Source organism: Homarus americanus, unplaced genomic scaffold (genome assembly GCF_018991925.1).
Source record: "Homarus americanus isolate GMGI-L3 unplaced genomic scaffold, GMGI_Hamer_2.0 scaffold20465, whole genome shotgun sequence".
In the NCBI taxonomy this organism is placed as follows: domain Eukaryota; kingdom Metazoa; phylum Arthropoda; class Malacostraca; order Decapoda; family Nephropidae; genus Homarus; species Homarus americanus.
In genome coordinates, this window is record NW_024756914.1 from 715,382 (window position 1) to 735,163 (window position 19,782).

The 19,782-nt window shown below is 45.3% G+C and overlaps 1 protein-coding gene across 1 annotated transcript in view; it reads right to left on the minus strand.

Moving 5' to 3' along the window:
* The window catches only part of LOC121857223 (glycine receptor subunit alpha-4-like), a 35,247-nt gene that overhangs the window by 15,415 nt on the left and 50 nt on the right, over positions 1-19,782 (minus strand). Inside the window, exon 1 of the mRNA XM_042353176.1 lies at positions 19,367-19,782. This exon is cut by the window's right edge and continues 50 nt beyond it. The gene's annotated coding sequence lies outside the window, so the exon portion shown is untranslated. The remainder of the gene's footprint in view (positions 1-19,366) is intronic.

The window sequence follows — 19,782 nt, forward strand, 5'->3', positions numbered from 1 at the left end:
TGTGTGTGTGTGTGTGTATGTTTTATATGATTTAACCTTGAGTATAATGATTTAATCCACTGAGTACTGTGCGACTAAGATGTCGTACTCAAGGGATAAGACGTCGTACTCAAGAGGTTTATAACGTCGTACTCAAGAGGTTATAACGTTGTACTCAAGTGGTTAAAAGTCTTACTCAGGAGGACGCCCACAGATGAAAGCTGAACTGCCACAGCACAAGGAAAAATTACAATAAATGTGAGCGAGAGAGACAGGGAGGAGGGAGGGAGGGAGGAGGGAGGAGGACGGAGGAGGGAGGGAGGAGGAGGAGGAGAGAGAGGAGGGAGGAGGAGAGGAGGAGGAGGGAGGGAGGGAGGAATTGAAGGCTCTCTCTTAAACTACAAAGACAACTGCACATTAACTCTTAAGTTTTGCCCAGTTATTAAAAGTGAGAGAGAGAGAGAGAGAGAGAGAGAGAGAGAGAGAATATATAAACATACCACTTGATACTAAAACACACACACACACACACACACACACACGAGGGTGATAAAGTGCTCAAGTATTAAGACAGCGATCAAAGTCTTCACTCAATAACACACCGACAAACTGCTCCCCCCCCCCCTCTCTTTATACCCACGTTTCTTGGGCTCTCATTATCCGTGGTGGCCGGGGCTTCCAACTGCCTGAGATGTGAGTCTGACGGAAACATCATTGAACTGAGTATTGGTGAGACAAGAGTGAGACAAAAAGTGAGACAAAGAGTGAGACAAAGAGTTATTAGTCTGGAAGATAAGTGGTGCACCAATAGACACGGGAAGTGGGTGGTAGTGGTGCTGGGGGGTAGTGGCGTAGGGAGGAGTGAGGGGGGTGGTGGGGCGGGGAGGTGTGTGTAGTGGTAGTAGAGGCAGTCGTAGATGTGAGTACTCTGTAACACACTGTAATACACTACGCACACTAATACACTATACGTACTAATACACTATAAACACTAATACACTGTACGTACTAATACACTATAAACACTAATACACTGTACGTACTAATACACTATACGTACTAATACACTATACACACTAATACACTATACACACTAATACACTATACGTACTAATACACTATACACTCTAATACACTATACGTACTAATACACTATACACACTAATACACTATACGTACTAATACACTATACACACTAATACACTATACGTACTAATACACTATACACACTAATACACTATACACACTAATACACAGAATGTATTATATTAACACTACCAGTAACAGACGAGCAGCCAGAAATAAACCAAATTATTGCAAGGATTAAATTGGAAATTGCAATTAGTGTTGAGAATAAAAAGGGTGTATGTGTGTTTGTCTGTATTATTGTTGTTTGTTATGTATTGTTTGTTTCATATAATACACATACACACACATATACACACACATATGCACACACACATACTCACACACATACGCACATACATACACAATCATACACACACATATATACATACTCACACACATACGCACACACATACACAATTATACACACACACATATACATACTCACACACATACACACACACACATACACAATCATACACACACACATACTCATACAAACCTAAATAAACTCACAAACTAACAAATAAACACAGACAAAAACAGACATACACATTCAAACAAACAAACTGAAAACAAACACATTAACAAAAACATACATCGTTAAACAAACAAACAAATTTACAACTACACAAACAGACATAACATAACAAATAAACTGAACTAACACAATATATTCAGCTCAACTCTAACAGTCATCTGACCAAATTTGACGGCGAGAATTTGGCGAATTCCTGGGTGACTAATTGGCGAATTTGGAGACGAAATATTGGCTATTTTGGGAATTAATTGGGAGAGGTTAACGTGGTTTGACCTCTCTCTCTCTCTCTCTCTCTCTCTCTCTACACACACACACACACACACACACACACACACACACACACACACACACACACACACACACACACACACACACACACACACACACACACACACACACACACACGAAGATTAAGTATTATAATGTGCAAATCTTTCCTCTCCTGCCGACCTCCACTTCCTTCCTCCTTCCCCATCCCACTTTCCCTTTCTCCCTCCGTCCCTCCCTTCCTTCCTCGTCATCTCCCTATCCTTTTCCCCTTTCACCTCTATCCTCCCTCCCTTCCCTGTATACCCCTCCCTCCCTCCCCTCCCCTTCCCCTCTCTGCCCCCTCCCCTTCCCCTCTCTGCCCCTCCCTTCCCTCTCTGCCCCCCTCCTTCCCTCTCTGCCCCCTCCCCTTCCCCTCTCTGCCCCCCTCCCCTTCCCCTCTCTGCCCCTCCCCTTCCCCTCTCTGCCCCTCCCCTTCCCTCTCCCCTCCCTTCCTCTCTGCCCCCTCCTTCCCTCTCTGCCCCCCCTCCCTTCCCCTCTCTGCCCCCCTCCCCCAGTTATATGGACAACAACAAAGTCATTCATTACACTACAGTACAGTACTGCCACAAATTACCACCACCACCACCACCACCACCGTATGTTACAGCTGCCTCATAATGACACCGTGGCGTCATCATAATGTATTGAATGACTTGCTAATGACAGGAGAGCAACACATTGGCGAGGAAAAGTCTGGCGAGCAACACACTGGCGAGGAAAAGTCTGGCGAGCAACAGACTTATTAACCAAAACTCTAAGACATTTTTAATTTTCAGACACAGATAACGTGTCTCTGATGCACTGTACAAGTCGGCCATTGAAAGAGATTAATGAAAAAACAACAACCAAAAAACAACAACTCTCGTCATTGGCCCAGGTGGGATGGAAGAAGACATCTCCTTCATTTTGATTGGTCGTTGATGACGTCATACAGGTGACGTCAACACCACCCCCCAATACAGTGGTGCCACATCTACACCTTGAATAATCTGGAGGGCCAAGTGTGTGGGTGAGAGTAATCTTAACCTAATATTTTCAAGCACGACCTGATTTAACCTCGAGGTGTAGGTTATTCCAGCAGGACATGACCAGTGCCAGGAGGAAGGTCAAGGCAGGTCATGGTTAACTGTGGCACCGTCGCCCCTGACACTGAGCTTCGTGAATGAAATATTACGATAGTATAATCTATGTCAACTACTACTACTATCACTTCTATTATTGTTATTACTACAACTACTACTACTACTACTACTAATACTACTCTTACTACTCCTACTTTTACTGCTACTACTAACACTGCTGCTGGAAATAGAGTGTGTTGGCTTGATCACTTTAGATACAGTGTGTTGCTGGAAATAGAGTGTGTTGAGTCGACCACTTTAGATAGAGTGTGTTGGGTCGACCACTTTAGATAGAGTGTGTTGGGTCGACCACTTTAGATAGAGTGTGTTGGGTCGACCACTTTAGATAGTGTGTGTTGGGTCGACCACTTTAGATAGAGTGTGTTGGGTCGACCACTTTAGATAGAGTGTGTTGGGTCGACCACTTTAGATAGAGTGTGTTGGGTCGACCACTTTAGATAGAGTGTGTTGGGTCGAAATCCTCACCTCCTTCAATTTCATTCCCTCGATAACACATCTCCCTTCTGAGGTTGGTCTCTTGATGTCTCGCTATGTTAACGAGTTGTGGAGGTGAAGAGAGAGAGAGAGAGAGAGAGCCAAAATACCCATGGATCAAATATTTAGTCAACATCCCTGTTGTCTCCCGTCTCAACACACACACACACACACACACACACACACACACACACACACACACACACTATTATTATTATCACTTTTATTAAACCTGTTATATCATTTTCACCACATGACGTAACGACAATGTCCAATATTAAACCCCCTCGTGACGCCATTTTTGATCTGAGACGTGACCCAGAATATGACGTCATATACCTCTTCCCTCATCCCTCCTGTCCATCCATCCTCCCTCCTCCTATTTCCCTCCCTCTTATCTCCCTCCCTCCTCCTACTCCCCAGGTGAGATAAGCAACACAGGTGAGGGAAAAGTCTCGCCAGCTTCTACTTTGTGACCATAAGCTGATTTGTTATACCTCTGTTATTGACGACTCTCTCTCCCTCTCTTTCTCTTTCTCTCTCACTATTTTCGTTTTTGTTATTTTACTTATTTTATTGACATTTATTGCCGTTTTCCCCTAATTTATTGCCTATTGTTGCTATTTTATCTCCATTTATCACACATTTCTCTCATTTATCACCTTTTATTTCCTATTTACCCCATTTATCGTCTTTTATTCCTATTACCCTTCCTTTATCGCTTCCTTGTTGTGTCCCTTCACTCGTTAAAGGTCCTGCTGGTCGTTAACGAGGTGATTCGCTCTACCTATTGGGTCGTTACTGGCGGTCCGGTTTATCTCACGCCTTGGTACTCCGTCCGTAGGTCTGTCCGTGTGTGTCTGTCCGTACGTGTTTCAGTTAGTATGTCCGTCCGTCTGTCCTTGAATGTTTTCGTTCGTGCGTCCGTTTCTCAACTTAAGAATGCTTAGGCTATGCTAGGCTAAGACTAGGACTAGAACTAGGACTAGAACTAGGGCTAGGGCTAGGGCTAGGACTAGGGCTAGGGCTAGGGCTAGGACTAGGGCTAGGGCTAGGACTAGGACTAGGGCTAGGAGGTGTGGTGAGAGGCAGGCACCAAGGTGATGGTCGCCACTTGACCTGCTCTTGTTCCTCACAGTCTGTCTCTTTAAACACTAAGAGAGAGAGAGAGAGAGTTCATTAAAGTGGAAAACACGAAGAAAAACCCCCCAAAATAAATAGAAACCTTATCAACATAAACACAAACAAACATAAGAAAAAGGCGAAATTTCAACACTCGGACCATATCACCTCCTCCTCCTCCTCCCTTCCTCCTCCCTCCTCCCTCCTCCCCCCTCTCTCCCTCCTCCTCCCTCCTCCCTCTATCACACAAACAGTTTAATATATATTTATTTCTATACCAAAGTGGATTTAAGCTTTTGTGAGTTACTGTACAGTGTGTTGGTCAAGGGCTTTGTGTCGGCCCCCGCTCGCTCACCAAACTTGTAAAAAAATAAATCCGGTAAAACCAATTGCAATATTCAACACAATGTTCATACAGACGGGGTAACCTTGTCTGTCAGAGGTCGTGTGTGTGTGTGTGTGTGTGTGTGTGTGTGTGTGTGTGTGTGTGTGTGTGTGTGTGTGTTGATAGTGAGTAAAGTCAAAACCATCATCCCAAAATTCATCTCGCAACCGTGATCATAAAACGTGTTAGGGAGAGAGAGAGAGAGAGAGAGAGAGAGAGCCTCACTGAACAATACTTGCTACACGCAATACTATACACCTCACCATCAAGGGCCACACCATAGCGCTGCGCCATAATAGGGTTGTTGGTGAAGCATATTGGTGCCGTCTATCACTCTTGAATGGTAGGGCTTTCCTCTCCCTCGAGATAGTGTGAGAGAGAGAGAGAGAGAGAGAGAGAGAGAGAGAGAGAGAGAGAGAGAGAGAGATCCGCAGATGGTCGTGGTCTTGATATAACATCAGATATTTGGAATTAAATGTTAACATGATGTATTGGGAGGAAGTTCCTGGCATCTTCTCGGACGGCTGGTCTTGAAATGGTTCCCGGGGAATTATTTAAGGGAAGGAGTGATGGGGGTAAGGCCTTTTACTTTGGTTAGGTTAGGTTAGGTTATGTTATGTTAGGTTAGGCTAGGTGAGGTTAAGATTGGGTAAGGAGAGAGAGAGAGAGGTCGACCTCCAAGTGGCCTCACAAGGAGGTAATGTATCCCAAACTCTCCCTCAGTCAATATGGTAAACTGTTGTACTTTACCTCTTGTGGGTGGTATTCTGAGGGCGGCACTAAACCAACCGCTCAAGCACTCACAATTTGAAGCACTCACAAGCCTTATAGTCAAGCACTCACTCACAAGTACTCACCTACTCTAACACCCACTCAAGCACTCACTGAAACACTCCCTTACAAGTACTCACTCACTCAAGCACTCACTCAAACACTCACTCAAACACTCACTCAAACACTCACTCAAACACTCCCTTACAAGTACTCACTCACTCAAACACTCACTCAAACACTCACTCAAACACTCCCTTACAAGTACTCACTCACTCAAACACTCACTCAAACACTCACTCAAACACTCACCTCTCACACCACAATACTACATAACATACAATACATTCTTCACCTTAGAACACATTACACTTCTATGAGAGGGAGAGAGAGAGAGAGAGAGAGAGAGAGAGAGAGAGAGAGAGAGAGAGAGTCTGTCTATGAAACTCTCTCTCTCTCTCTCTCTCTCTCTCTCTCATCTTCGTTATTTTCTCTATTCCCTCTTTCCACCACCCTCTTCCTTCTCTCTCTATACAATATATTCTTCACTACCTCTTTACTTCTCTTCTTTATTATTCCTATATCTCTTCATGCTTCATTTCACTTCCTCTTCCTCTCCTTTATTCTTCTCGTTCTTGCCGTTCTCTCTCTCTCTCTCTCTCTCTCTCTCTCTCTCTCTCTCTCTCTCTCAAAGGAAGACCTGGATCGATTTTTCTATTTGATCTTCAGTAAGACTCGGAAACTCATCCTGGAATCTCCCCTCACCGATCCTGTACTCAGTCACCCGTCTCTGTACTCAGTCACCCGTCTCTGTACTCAGTCACCCGTCTCTGTACTCAGTCACCCGTCTCTGTACTCAGTCACCCGTCTCTGTACTCAGTCATCCGTCTTTGTACTCAGTCACCCGTCTGTTGTGTCTGTACAAAAATAATAATAATAATAATAATAATAATAATAATAATAATGATAATAATAATAATAACACGAGCCTCGGTCACACTCTGGTGGGAAACAACTTTACTAATTCCGGGTTACGACCGTGTAAAGGTCAAGGTCACACACACACACACACACACACACACACACACACACACACACACACACACACACACACACACACACACACACACACCGGAAGATCACATCGACTAGTGCTGATCCTAAAAACTGTGTCTGTCTGTCTGTCTCTTATCTTTCTGTCTGTTTCTGTCTGTGTCTCTCTGCCTGTCTTGTCTGTTTCTCTCTAACTCTGTCTCTATCTCTATCTCTGAGTCTGTGTATATCTCTGTCTTTCCTCTCAGTCTACAGGAACGCGTGAGCCGCTTTAATATACAACGTAACAATGACAGCGGTGGGAAGCCATTGTTAAAAATGTCTCTCTCTCTCTCTCTCTCTCTCTCTCTCTCTTTAACTCTCCCTCTGTTTTCTGTCTCTTTGACCCACACTGATCCACACTGCTCCACACTGACCCACACTGACCCACACTGATCCACACTGACCCACACTGACCCACACTGATCCACATGAGACGCGAAATGTGTGAGACTCTGTTTCATATGGAGAAATAAATAGTTATGGTGACACTTGAGGTGACGTTTGAGGATAATCAGTCAAGTCGTTCTCGTGGGAGGAGAGAGAGAGAGAGAGAGAGAGAGAGAGAGAGAGAGAGAGAGAGAGAGAGAGAGAGAGAGATTCCACAAAGTCCTTATCACTGCTTTTGCTTTCCTTCTCCTTCCCTTCTCTTCTCCCTCTCATCTCCCATACTTCCCACTTCCTTCCCCCTCTTTCTCTATCCCCCTCTCCCCTCTCTCAATTATTAACTCTCTTCTTCCTTCACTCCCCTTCTTCTCACTCCTTCTCCTCCCTCAATCTTTCTATGCCTTCCCCGACCTTCCTCCACCTCCTCCTCAACCTTCCTTCTACTCCACTCTCCTCCTCCTCCTTCCCCAACCTTCCTTCACCAACCCCAACCTTCTTCCTCCTTCTTCCCAACGTTCTTCCTTCTCCAATATTTCTCCTCCTCCCCCAGCCTCCCCCCTCACCTCCCCCACCCTCCTCCAACTCTCCACCACACATCACAAACTAATTACCATAATGGAGTGAAGATAAAAAACTGACTTGGATGATGAAGACTTGGTAGGGGAGGGGGGGGGGGTAGGCTCTTGGGGGAGCCTCTTGGGGTGGGGACGGGGAGTCTGGGTGTAAGTCTGGGGGAGAACAAACTTGGGAAAGCTTCTTGGGGGATGATCAGCTATTGGGTGGCGGCATTGGGGGTAGTGTCCAGAGAGAGAGAGAGAGAGAGAGAGAGAGAGAGAGAGAGAGAGATAGCACCAGCCTTACACATCAACTCTCAACCTTCTTACATCATTGAGAACCTTCATTGTATCCCTCTCTCCCTCCCTTGTACTCCATCTCATTCTCTCTTAATTTTACACTGACTCATTCTTTTTTCTCCCGCTTTTCCCTTCTCTCATATCCATTTCATTCCCCTCCTCTCCCCTTTACTCTACAGTAACTCTCCCTCCCTTTCTTTCACTCTCTATCTCACTCTCGACTCCCTAAGAGATAGTGAATCTCTCAACAGCTTCCGTCTACTGCGTCTCTGAGAGTGACGTCTGTCCAACTTTTTTGAGATAATTTTCTTGTTACTTAACTATTTTTCTTGAGAGAGAGAGAGAGAGAGAGAGAGAGAGAGAGATTTATTTACATGGACCTATAAGACCGATATGGTTGGTGACCAGTCTTCCATGATGTAGAGGAGAGAGGGAGGAGGAGGGGGAGAAGAGGGGAGAGAGAAGGGAGGGAAGGTAGGGGTAACTTTCAAGTCCTCTTTCCTTTGGAACCTCGAGACCTTCCCTTTGAGAGAGTCATTGGGTAGTTCGTCACTGAGGTCGACCTTGAAGTGTGAGCACGTACATCACCCACTTAAGATGCCTTCAAGCGTTAAGTTGGTCGTATGGGAAGGAGGGAGGAAAAGGGAAAGAGGGAGGAAGAGGGAAGGAGGGGAGAGAGATGGGTTAGAGAAGGGAGGAAGGGATGAAAGATGGATTTAAGGGAAGACAGGAGGGTGGTAGGTAGAAGTAAGGAAGGAAGGGGCAGGCAAAGAGAGAGAGAGAGAGAGAGAGAGAGAGAGAGAGAGAGAGAGAGAGAGAGAAGACCACACTTCAATAAGCTACACTACTCCTCTACTCACAACTGACCCTTTGAAGTATAACTTTACGCTTACTTGTCCTCTCCCAACTACCTCTACCTCCTCTCCTCACTCCCTGACGCTAAGATGACCTCTCCAAGCTGCCTTTATTTCCACCCCAGTCTCCCTGCCACTAATGCGACCTTCAAACCTCAGTCTGCTTCAGCTTACTCCAATCTGCTGAGCTTAAGATACATTTTTGAGTTAATATACTGTACATTCTGCACTTTGTAGTCCACGACGCTTATCTGACATTATATAGTGAGACAGAGAGAGAGAGAGTATGGCCCTGGGTGGCGCGAGAGAAACCCTAGGGGACAACACTCTCACCCTTACCCCCACCCTCACCCTCACCTCCAACACCCTTACTCTCACCCTAATAATCTCGCTCCTTACCCCCAACACTCTCACCCCCAACACAAAGTTAACACTGAACGTAAATAAGTTCCCTGCTACGCCATAACACTCTTTAGCACGCCTTAACTTGATGGTAGTAATGGAGACAGTTGATTATAGAACACTCATAAGATGTTGTTTTGATCCTCCAAGTAATCGTGCTCCTGCCGCGCCACAACACACCATCATGTACTTCCATCTTGTTAAGGCTTCCTGGTCATTTACCTCTCACTTATTTCTGCCCAAAAACTCTAGATTTTAATACCAGAAAACAATTAATACTAATCTACTTTGAGATTTTGTTGTTATATACCAAAATATCAAGTTTGGTTAAAATTTATTTATATTTATTCAAGTTATGACGTTTTTAGAGTCCTGGTGATGTTAGACAAATACACAGAGAACATATAATACCTTCTTTTAGGACGAAAAACACGGAATAAATAAGAATAAACATTGGAATATTATCGTCAAGAAAAATAAATAAACAGTAAACGATATCCAACAAAAAACCTTACAGAGTCAACAAACAATAAAGAATTAAAAGCTAAACAAAAAATTACAATAAAAAGTGTAAACATCAAGTAACACGTAATGAATATACAAAAAATGGGTGTCAGTGCCGCCAAAACGAAAGAATACCAGAAATAAAAAAATAACAGAAAACGGAATCCAAAACGAGTGAAAGAAAACAAGTTTTTTGAATGATAAACTAAAGTAAAAATGAAGAAACATGGCACCAGCAACAACCACAAAAAATAGACGGCTCTGGAGGGTAGACGGGAGGTGGCAGCCTGGACAATGGGCGTCAGGGAGAGGTGAGAGGTAATGCGGGTTATGGATGGTGGAAGAGCGAGGGAGAGGGAGGGACAGAGAGGAAGAGGGAGGGAAAGGCGAGGCGTGAGTTAAGGTTGGAGGAGAGTTCAGGGAGGGAAAAGGTGGGAGGGAGATGGGAAAGGGGAAGGGGAGGAGGCAGGGGACAGGTAGGAGAATGGGAAAGAGTGACAGTGACAGTAAGGAGATAAATATGACTCTCTCTCTCTCCTCCGATTTCTGTCTATTTATCTCACTATCTCTCACAAGACGTACGTACCTTGAGAGCGTTGATCGTGAGTCATACATATCTTATCACCTTAGGCAATTCGTGTCCCTTATCTATTTCCTTCACTCCTTCAATTCCTTCCGCCCCGCCTTCCTTCTTTCTTTCATTTCATTCTTCTTTCCCTCTCTCTTTTCATTCCCCCCTCCATCTTTTATTCCATTATCCATACTTCCTTGCCCCATTCCATTTATCCATCCTTCCATCCTTCCCTCCCAATCTCCCTATCTCTCTCCTTTCATTCCTGTCTTCCTCCTACTCTCCTTCCTTCCCTTCATCCCTCCTTTACTAATTCATAAATAAACTACACACAAAGAATCCAGGGATTATCGCAGACCCTATTTTGTATTCAGTATCGCCCAAAATACTTTTACTTAATAAGAGTCGCAAAAAAATATGAGTTCACAATCATTATAAGAATATATTTACACACAAAATAATATTCAGTATAACGGCGACGAAAACTATTCATAAATAGTCACATGGGAAAAATATTCACATAACAAGTATTGCGATATATATCTTGGCATAATAACAAGCGTGAAAAATATTGACACTATACTGGTACAGTCATTACTTGAGGCGGCCCTGTGTGTTGGCCTGGGGACTATTGGCAAAACTGCGAGCGGATCCTAGAGATTGTTGGCAACACTGTCGACCACACAAGTCGGGGGGAAAAAATTGCAGAAAAAAATAAGGAATAGATTATTTTGGTGGTTGTACAGTAATAGTTTGCTATGGAATCTGAGATCTTTGAAGTGAGTACTGAGAGAAGGACGGCCATATTAACACTAGGACTGAGTTTAGTACTGTCTGTCTGTCTGTCTGTCTGTCCATTTTTCTGTTTTTCAATGCTCTGTCTTTCTCTGTGTCTAGTCTGTTTTCTGTCTATTTATCTGTTTGTTTGTGTCCTTCTTTTGGTCTCTCCTTCCCTCTCATCCTCCATTTACCTTCATCTTTTTCTCTTGTCCTCTCTCTCTCTCAACCTATATCTCTCCCCCATTCTCATTCTTCATCCTAGATTCTCACAAAATTCCAACATAAATTTTTCTCCATTACTAAACATTAAACTTACTTCTCGACTAACTCACCACAAAATAAATAAGGCGGCTAAATCATACTGAGACTCTACTTTAGTGAGATAACTTCCCTCTTGCTTATGAGAGACATTATCAAACTGTATTGTTTAAGATATAACTGAATCATTCGAGAAGTATGGTGACTATCGTGCTCTGAGCCTGTACCGTGTGTGTGTGTGTGTGTGTCAGGCGGCCATATTTACGTGTGTGTGTGTAAACAGAGATAACAAGGTTGGTTCCCGCCTCTACCTGTGCGACAACATTTACCACACCTGCTGCCAGTGTCACACTACACCTGCTGTCACTGTCACACAACAAGCCTCGAACCAACTGAATTACCACCTGACAAAATAGCGTAACCTAACCCAACCAAACCTAACCAAACCATCCTAACCTAACCAAACCAACTTAAACTACTGGCAGACTACGGTATAATTATTCAGGAAAAAATTCTACAAACCTTCGAAAATTTGTCCTCATCTGCCCCTCTTCCTCGTCCACCTTCCATCACCTTGACCCCGCCCTCCCCGCCCCGCCTAGCCCTCCCCGCCCCGCCTAGCCCTCCCCTCACCTCGCCCTCCCCTCACCTCGCCCTCCCCTCACTCCTTCATAATTAGGCAGGCCAATTTAACCATAATTTAGGATGATAATAATGATCATCAAATTTTACCTTGATATTTCTTAGTAATTATTAGCGCCTCTCTCAGTCATATACCTGAGAAATATTACATCGCATAGTTTATATAGTCTCTCTATCTCTCTACTATCTCTCTTTCTCTCTCTCTGGCCTCTCTCTCTCATTGAAATCCTCTCCTTTCCTCTCTCTGTCTCCCTTTTCCCTTTCCTCGCTCTCTCCTCTCCCCCCCTTCCCTCTCCTCCTACTCTCCTCCCTCCCCTCCCACACAGTATTGTCTACCCTGGTGTTAGAGGTTGACCTCGAGGCGCGGCAGGTCGTCCTTGTACCAAGACTTATGCCTCAATTATCTCACCACTGCCTTCATTGCTCACTGTTTATGTCTCACTGCTAATATTGCTCCCTGTTGTCTCTTTCTCTTTTATTCTCTCTCTCCATCTCTTTCTTTATTAAAAACTTGTTTATATCCTCTCTCTTTCTCTCTTTCTTTCTCTCTCTCATTCTCTCTTTATCACACACGTCTCTCTCTCTCTCTCTCTCTCTCTCTCTCTCTCTCTCTCTCTCTCTCTCTGTTACAAGGAGAGCCAACACGATGTTTTCTTCCCAGAAGGAACAAGAAACGTCTTCTTCTTAACCCCGAGAGTAAAATTACCTGTATTAAAACTTTCTCCTCGTCCTGGGAAAAAAAAGTAACCTGAGGTCTCTGAGTAAGTGTGTTAGTGTGTGAGCAAGTGTGTGAGGTACTGTGTTAGTGTGTGAGTGTATGGGTGAGTATGTAAGTGTGTGAGCAAGTGTGTGAGCAAGTGTGTGAGTGTGTGATTCCAGGATAAACATACACTGAAAATGAGACTATCCACATCCCGCCATCTTGGATAGTTGGATAAAGTGGATAAGAATACATATTCAAGTGGATAATGTCACAGCCGGGCCGCCCCACCAACAGCTGAACTCTCCTCCAGCCGACACAAAGCTTGAAAGCCGGTCTTACTACTGAAGCTTATTTACGCTTTCATCTCATAAACTGAAAGATGGTGTCACAATACTGATGGTAGTGGAGGAGGAGGAGGAGGGAGGGGGGGAGGGGGGGCTCTACTTATCTATTAAATAATCTCTCCCTCTGTGTCTATCTGTCTCTCATTCTCTCTCTCTATTTCTCTCACACACACACACACACACACACACACACTCTCTCTATTTCTCCCTCTCCCTCTTCTGCTATCCACCTCTCTCTCTCTCTCTCTCTCTCTCTCTCAAGTTAGCACGAACTAAACCTCCCCACAGCATGAAACACCAACCACCCACTCCCAATGGCCATCGAATAGTTCTGGCCTAACAACACCACCCAGCGTGAACGAAACCTTTAGCCTCGTGACGAAACATTAAGAGACAGCAGGCGGCCTCAGTTATATTGGCTATTTGTCTTATTTCATCGTTGTGTCTAGCTATAACACGAGTAATATTTCAGGCGTTTTCGGTCTGCTTTGTAAAATAGACTTTTTTTCATTACGGCTGAGTTCTGTAGACACACATAGAGACATACAGGCAGTCACATAGATATACACATACGCAGACGCGGACATACACAGATACACACACACACAGATATATACAGACATTGATACACTTACATATAGACACACGAACCCACACAGACACAAGCAGACAGACAGACAGACAGACAGACAGACAGAAAACTCAATAGCTAAGATATCGTAATAATTATAGCAGGAGACATTAACAAAGAGAGAGAGAGAGAGAGAGAGAGAGACTTCTTTCGCTTTATCGACACACGCAACTAATTGAAACTATTAACCGCAATTAAATGTTAAGAAAACCCAATTAAACAAGGGATGGAATTTTTACACTTTAATCGGCACACAAGCTACTTCCCCCCCCCTACCTCCACCACTTCCCCCTATCCACCCTCTCCCCTCTCTCCTCCCGATCCCTACCCCCTCACCCCCTACCTCCACCACTTCCCCCTATCCACCCTCTCCCCATCCCCACCTCTCCCACCATCCACCTACTTCCCAATCCCCAGCTACACAGGGAATATATTTGTTAAACACTCTTTATACTCTAACTCCCCAGCAAGGACAATAACAAGACGACAAAGATGGATAAGGAATGTGTTTGTGAGAGAGAGAGTATGACAGGCAAGCAATACTCCCGCCTCCCTCACTAGTTTAAGGTCAACGAGGATGTTCTAGTCCTCTCTCTCTCTCTCTCTCTCTCTCTCTCTCTCATTATATAAGTCAGTTAATCAGTCAGACAGTCAGTCATACAACCAGTCAATGAGTCAGACAGAACAGGTATTCATAGAGCTGGTAGACGCAGCAGAACGAACATCAGTACTCAGACTCGCGCGGTCCCCAGCAGTCGCGTGAAACTCTACGGTGCCAGCCAGCCACGTTTAACTACCAGAGCTGGATAAATAGTCTCTCTCTCTCTCTCTCTCTCTCTCTCTCTCTCTCTCTCTCTCTCTCTCTCTCTCGCTCTCTCTCTCTCTCTCTCTCAATCATTATATAAGTCAGTTAATCTGATAATCAGACAGTCAGTCGCCACAACCAGTCAATGAGTCAGACAGAACAGGTATTCATAGAGCTGGTAGACGCAGCAGGGCGAACATCAGTTCTCCAGACCCGCCTTGGTCACCAGCAGCCGCGTGAGGCTTTCTACAGTGCCAGCCAATACGTTTAACTACCAGAGCTGGATAAATAGTCTCTCTCTCTCTCTCTCTCTCTCTCTCTCTCTCTCTCTCTCTCTCTCTCTCGCTCTCTCTCTTTTCTTCTGTGTTTGTGTGTCTGTCTCAGCAAACACAGCCTCTCCTCCTTCCACTGTAGCCAGATTGACCGTCCTCCACCCTCCAAGTATAGCCACCTCAGCATCACACCTTCAATCCCTCGATTATAACTAATTCCCATGTGACGACGACCTATGAGAGAGAGCAATGTTAACCTTCGTCTAGCATTTCTCCTCAACTCCACTTAATAACATGCTAATGGAAACTTCATCAGACGAACCCCTCGCCCGTCTCCTTCCTGCAAAGGCTGATCTTTCTAGACACGAAGTAATATTACGTGGCGTATCGAAGAAAGGGGGGGTAGCGAGGAAGGGAGGAGGGAGAGAGGGAGGAGGGAGGGAGGAGGGAGGGAGGAGGGAGGAGAGGAGGAGGAGGGAGGGAGGAGGAGGTACTTTCAATGTGGGAGCAGCAATAAGGAAGTATGCCAACCATTATATCCGTTTCATTTACTGATATTGACCCTTACAATCAATATTTCCTCCCACACTCTCCCACACCCTCCCAAACTCTTCAATTCCTGTTTCCTTCTCTCTTTACCTCCCTCATTTCCTGTTTCACTCCCTTCGACCCATCCCTTCCTCCCTCTCTCCCTCCCTTCCTCCCTACCCTTCCACCTGGTGACATCAAACAAGCTTATGATCTAGTTAGTGGTGCTCACACGACAACAGATACTGAGGCTGTTAGATGTGTGGACAGACAGACAGAGAGGCAGACAGACAGACAGATAGACAGACAGACAGACATAAAGAGAGACAGACAGGCAGAGAGACAGACAGACAGACAGATAGAAAGACAGACATAAAGAGAGACAGACAGACAGAAAGAGAGAGAGATTGTATTGACAGACTCGAACAATGAACCACATCCAGCCATCTTTTGTCTTCTTTATGGACGCTGGTCGTACTGTACCGTATACAGGTCGTACCGTACACAGGTCGTATCGTACACAGGTCGTACCATACACAGGTCGTAACGTACACAGGTCGTATCGTACACAGGTCGTACCGTACACAGGTCGTAACGTACACAGGTCGTATCGTACACAGGTCGTACCGTACACAGGTCGTACCGTACACAGGTGGTATCGTACACAAAATTCATACTATACAAATCAAAATTATCTTTAATATCTGCACGAAACTGATGATATAGTCATATAACTTGTACATAACTGAAGTCCCTCTCACTCTCTCTTTCTATCTTACTCTCAATCTCATTCTCTCTCTCTCACACTGTGCCTCTCCCCCCCTTCTCTCTCTCACACTGTGCCTCTCCCCCCCCTTTCTCTCTCACACTGTGCCTCTCCCCTTCTCTCTCTCACACTGTACCTCCCCTTCTCTCTCTCATACTGTGCCCCCCCTCTCTCTCTCTCACACTGTCCCCCCTTCTCTCTCTCACACTGTGCCTCCCCCTCTCTCTCTTCCTCACCTGGGCATCAACCCTCCCAATAAAAGATAGATTTAATGAATTCCCTGAACACCCCGGGTAAGGCATAAGTTATTTACTAGGTGGAGTGACAGACTAACAGACAGACAGACAGACAGACAGACAGACAGGCGGATAGTCAGACAGACAGGCGGATAGTCAGACAGACAGGCGGATAGTCAGACAGACAGGCGGATAGTCAGACAGACAGGCGGATAGTCAGACAGACAGACAGACAGACAGACAGACAGACAGACAGACAGACAGACAGACAAGGGTGGTCTAGTACACACACACACACACACACACACACACACACACACACACTGTGACCCACATTCAGTATAGTACACGAACTAGACCTATGTATGTATGTATGTATGTATGTATGTATGTATTATGTGTGTGTGTGTATGTGTGGATGTATGTATGTTTATGTATCCTACGTACAAATTTACACATTAAGCTAAGTATTATATGTGCATTAGTCTGTGTCAAGAAGCCACTAACATACTCTTGTTGACATAAACAACAATTAGTCTCCTCAAAATGCCTTCAGCTGCGTGTTAGTAAGATCAATAGCTAAGACACAGTGACATTTTGGTGACCTGACCGCCTGCCCAAGGTCAAAGGTGAGAGGTCGACTGTTTTGGTATTCAGAGTTATGTCATATTTTTACCTATGACCTCCCCTCCTCCTCCTCCTCACCCCCCCCACATCCCCTCCTCACCCCCCACATCCCCTCCTCCCACCCCCACATCCCCTCCTCCTCCTCACCCCCACATCCCCTCCTCCTCCCTCACCCCCACATCCCCTCCTCCCTCCCTCACCCCCCCCACATCCCCTCTCCTTCTCACCCCACCACATCCCCTCCTCCTCCCTCACCCCACCATCCCCTTCCTCTCCTCGCCTCTACCGCCCTTCGTCTCCCCACCCCCACCCCTCCCCGCTACTCACCCCCCATCCCCGTCCCTACAGACCCCTTCACCCCCCCACTCCTATCCGACTCAATTCTTTCCCACTTCTGCAGGAGATTACTGTGTGTGTGTATGTGTGTGTGTGTGTGTGTGTGTGTGTGTGTGTGTGTGTGTGTGTGTGTATGTGTGTGTGTGTGTGTGTGTGTGTGTGTGTGTGTGTGTGTGTGTGTGTGTGTGTGTGTGTGTGTGTGTGTGTGTGTGTGTGTGTGTGTGTGTGTGTGTTCTCTAGGTTAACCTTGTAACTATAGTTTCACTGAACTAATATTCCATATTATGTTATTATTGGGAAACTTTTGGCACTATTTTACTTATGTGGTGGAGGTGGTAGAGGGGGTGGTGTGGTGGAGGTTGGTATGGTGGTGGTGTCTTGGTAGGAGTGGTATTGGGAAAGGTGATAATGGAGGTGGTGTGGTGATGGTGGTTGTGGTGGTGTGGTGATGGTGGTAGATCAACTCACTAGTGGTGCCCAACGGTACACTGACAGCAGTGGATCAACTCACTAGTGGTGCCCAACAGTACACTGACAACGGTGGATCAACTCACTAGTGGTGCCCAACAGTACACTGACAACAGTGGATCAACTCACTAGTGGTGCCCAACAGTACACTGACAACAGTGGATCAACTCACTAGTGGTGCCCAACAGTACACTGACAACAGTGGATCAACTCACTTGTGATGCCCAACAGTACACTGACAACAGTGGATAACTCACTTGTATGATGCCCAACGGTACACTGACAGCAGTGGATCCAGCTCACTAGTGGTGCCCAACAGTACACACTGACAACAGTGGATCAACTCACTTGTGATGCCCAACAGTACACACTGACAACAGTGGATCAACTCACTTGTGATGCCCAACGGTACACTGACAACAGTGGATCAACTCACTAGTGATGCCCAACGGTACACTGACAACAGTGGATCAACTCACTTGTGATGCCCAACAGTACACTGACAACAGTGGATCAACTCACTTGTGATGCCCAACGGTACACTGACAGCAGTGGATCAACTCACTAGTGGTGCCCAACAGTACACTGACAACAGTGGATCAACTCACTTGTGATGCCCAACGGTACACTGACAGCAGTGGATCAACTCACTAGTGGTGCCCAACGGTACACTGACAACAGTGGATCAACTCACTAGTGGTGCCCAACAGTACACTGACAACAGTGGATCAACTCACTAGTGGTGCCCAACGGTACTGACAACAGTGGATCAACTCACTAGTGGTGCCCAACGAATACACTGACAACAGTGGATCTGGCTCACTATTGGTGCTTAACAGTACACTGACAGCAGTGGATCCAACTCACCTAGTGGTGCCCAACAGTACACTGACAACAGTGGATCAACTCACACTAGTGGTGCCCAACAGTACACTGACAACAGTGGATCCAACTCACTAGTGATGCCCAACGGTACACACTGACAACAGTGGATCAACTCACTAGTGGTGCCCAACAGTACACTGACAACAGTGGATCAACTCACTAGTGGTGCCCAACAGTACACTGACAACAGTGGATCAACAGCACCACTAGTAGTGCCCAACAGTACTGACAACAGTGGATCAACTCACTAGTGGTGCCCAACAGTACACTGACAACAGTGGATCAACTCACTAGTGGTGCCCAACAGTACACTGACAACAGTGGATCAACTCACTAGTGGTGCCCAACAGTACACTGACAACAGTGGATCAACTCACTAGTGGTGCCCAAGGAAGTATTAAAGAGATTGTATGTGTGTGTACGTATGTAAGAATGCGTGTGTCTACACGTAACCATCCCTCACACGGACAATATATCCATCAGTCAGGTCAGCAGAGACACCATTACACCACTAAACATCATTTACAATAAACACATCATAACATAAAGTCAACATCAGGTGTGTTGGGTTACCTGTTAAGTAGTGTATGTTGTGACTGCCAGGGGTACGAGTAACGAGGCTGTTTCCCTCTTCCTTCTTCACTACTTGATTCGTAAATAAATGAATTTTGTTAATCGACAAGTTCCTCCGTTATTTCAGAGGGGTTTTTTCCCCCTTCGTTAATTGTCTGTCTGTCAGAATATCAATAGTTCACGACACGATTGTTCAATTTAACACACGAATACAAATACTTTAAATTCTGATGAGTCTTTCTCTCAGATGGTTAGTTCTGAGGTAAACAGCTGATTCGTTTGTAGACAGGTAGTTCTACGATAGTTGGCTTAGTTTTGTGGCAGCTGGTAACTTCTTAATTAGTCTTCCTATGGTCATATTTACCGTTTGGTTCTTAATGTGGTTCTTGGACCGTGTGAAATAATACAAGAACCAG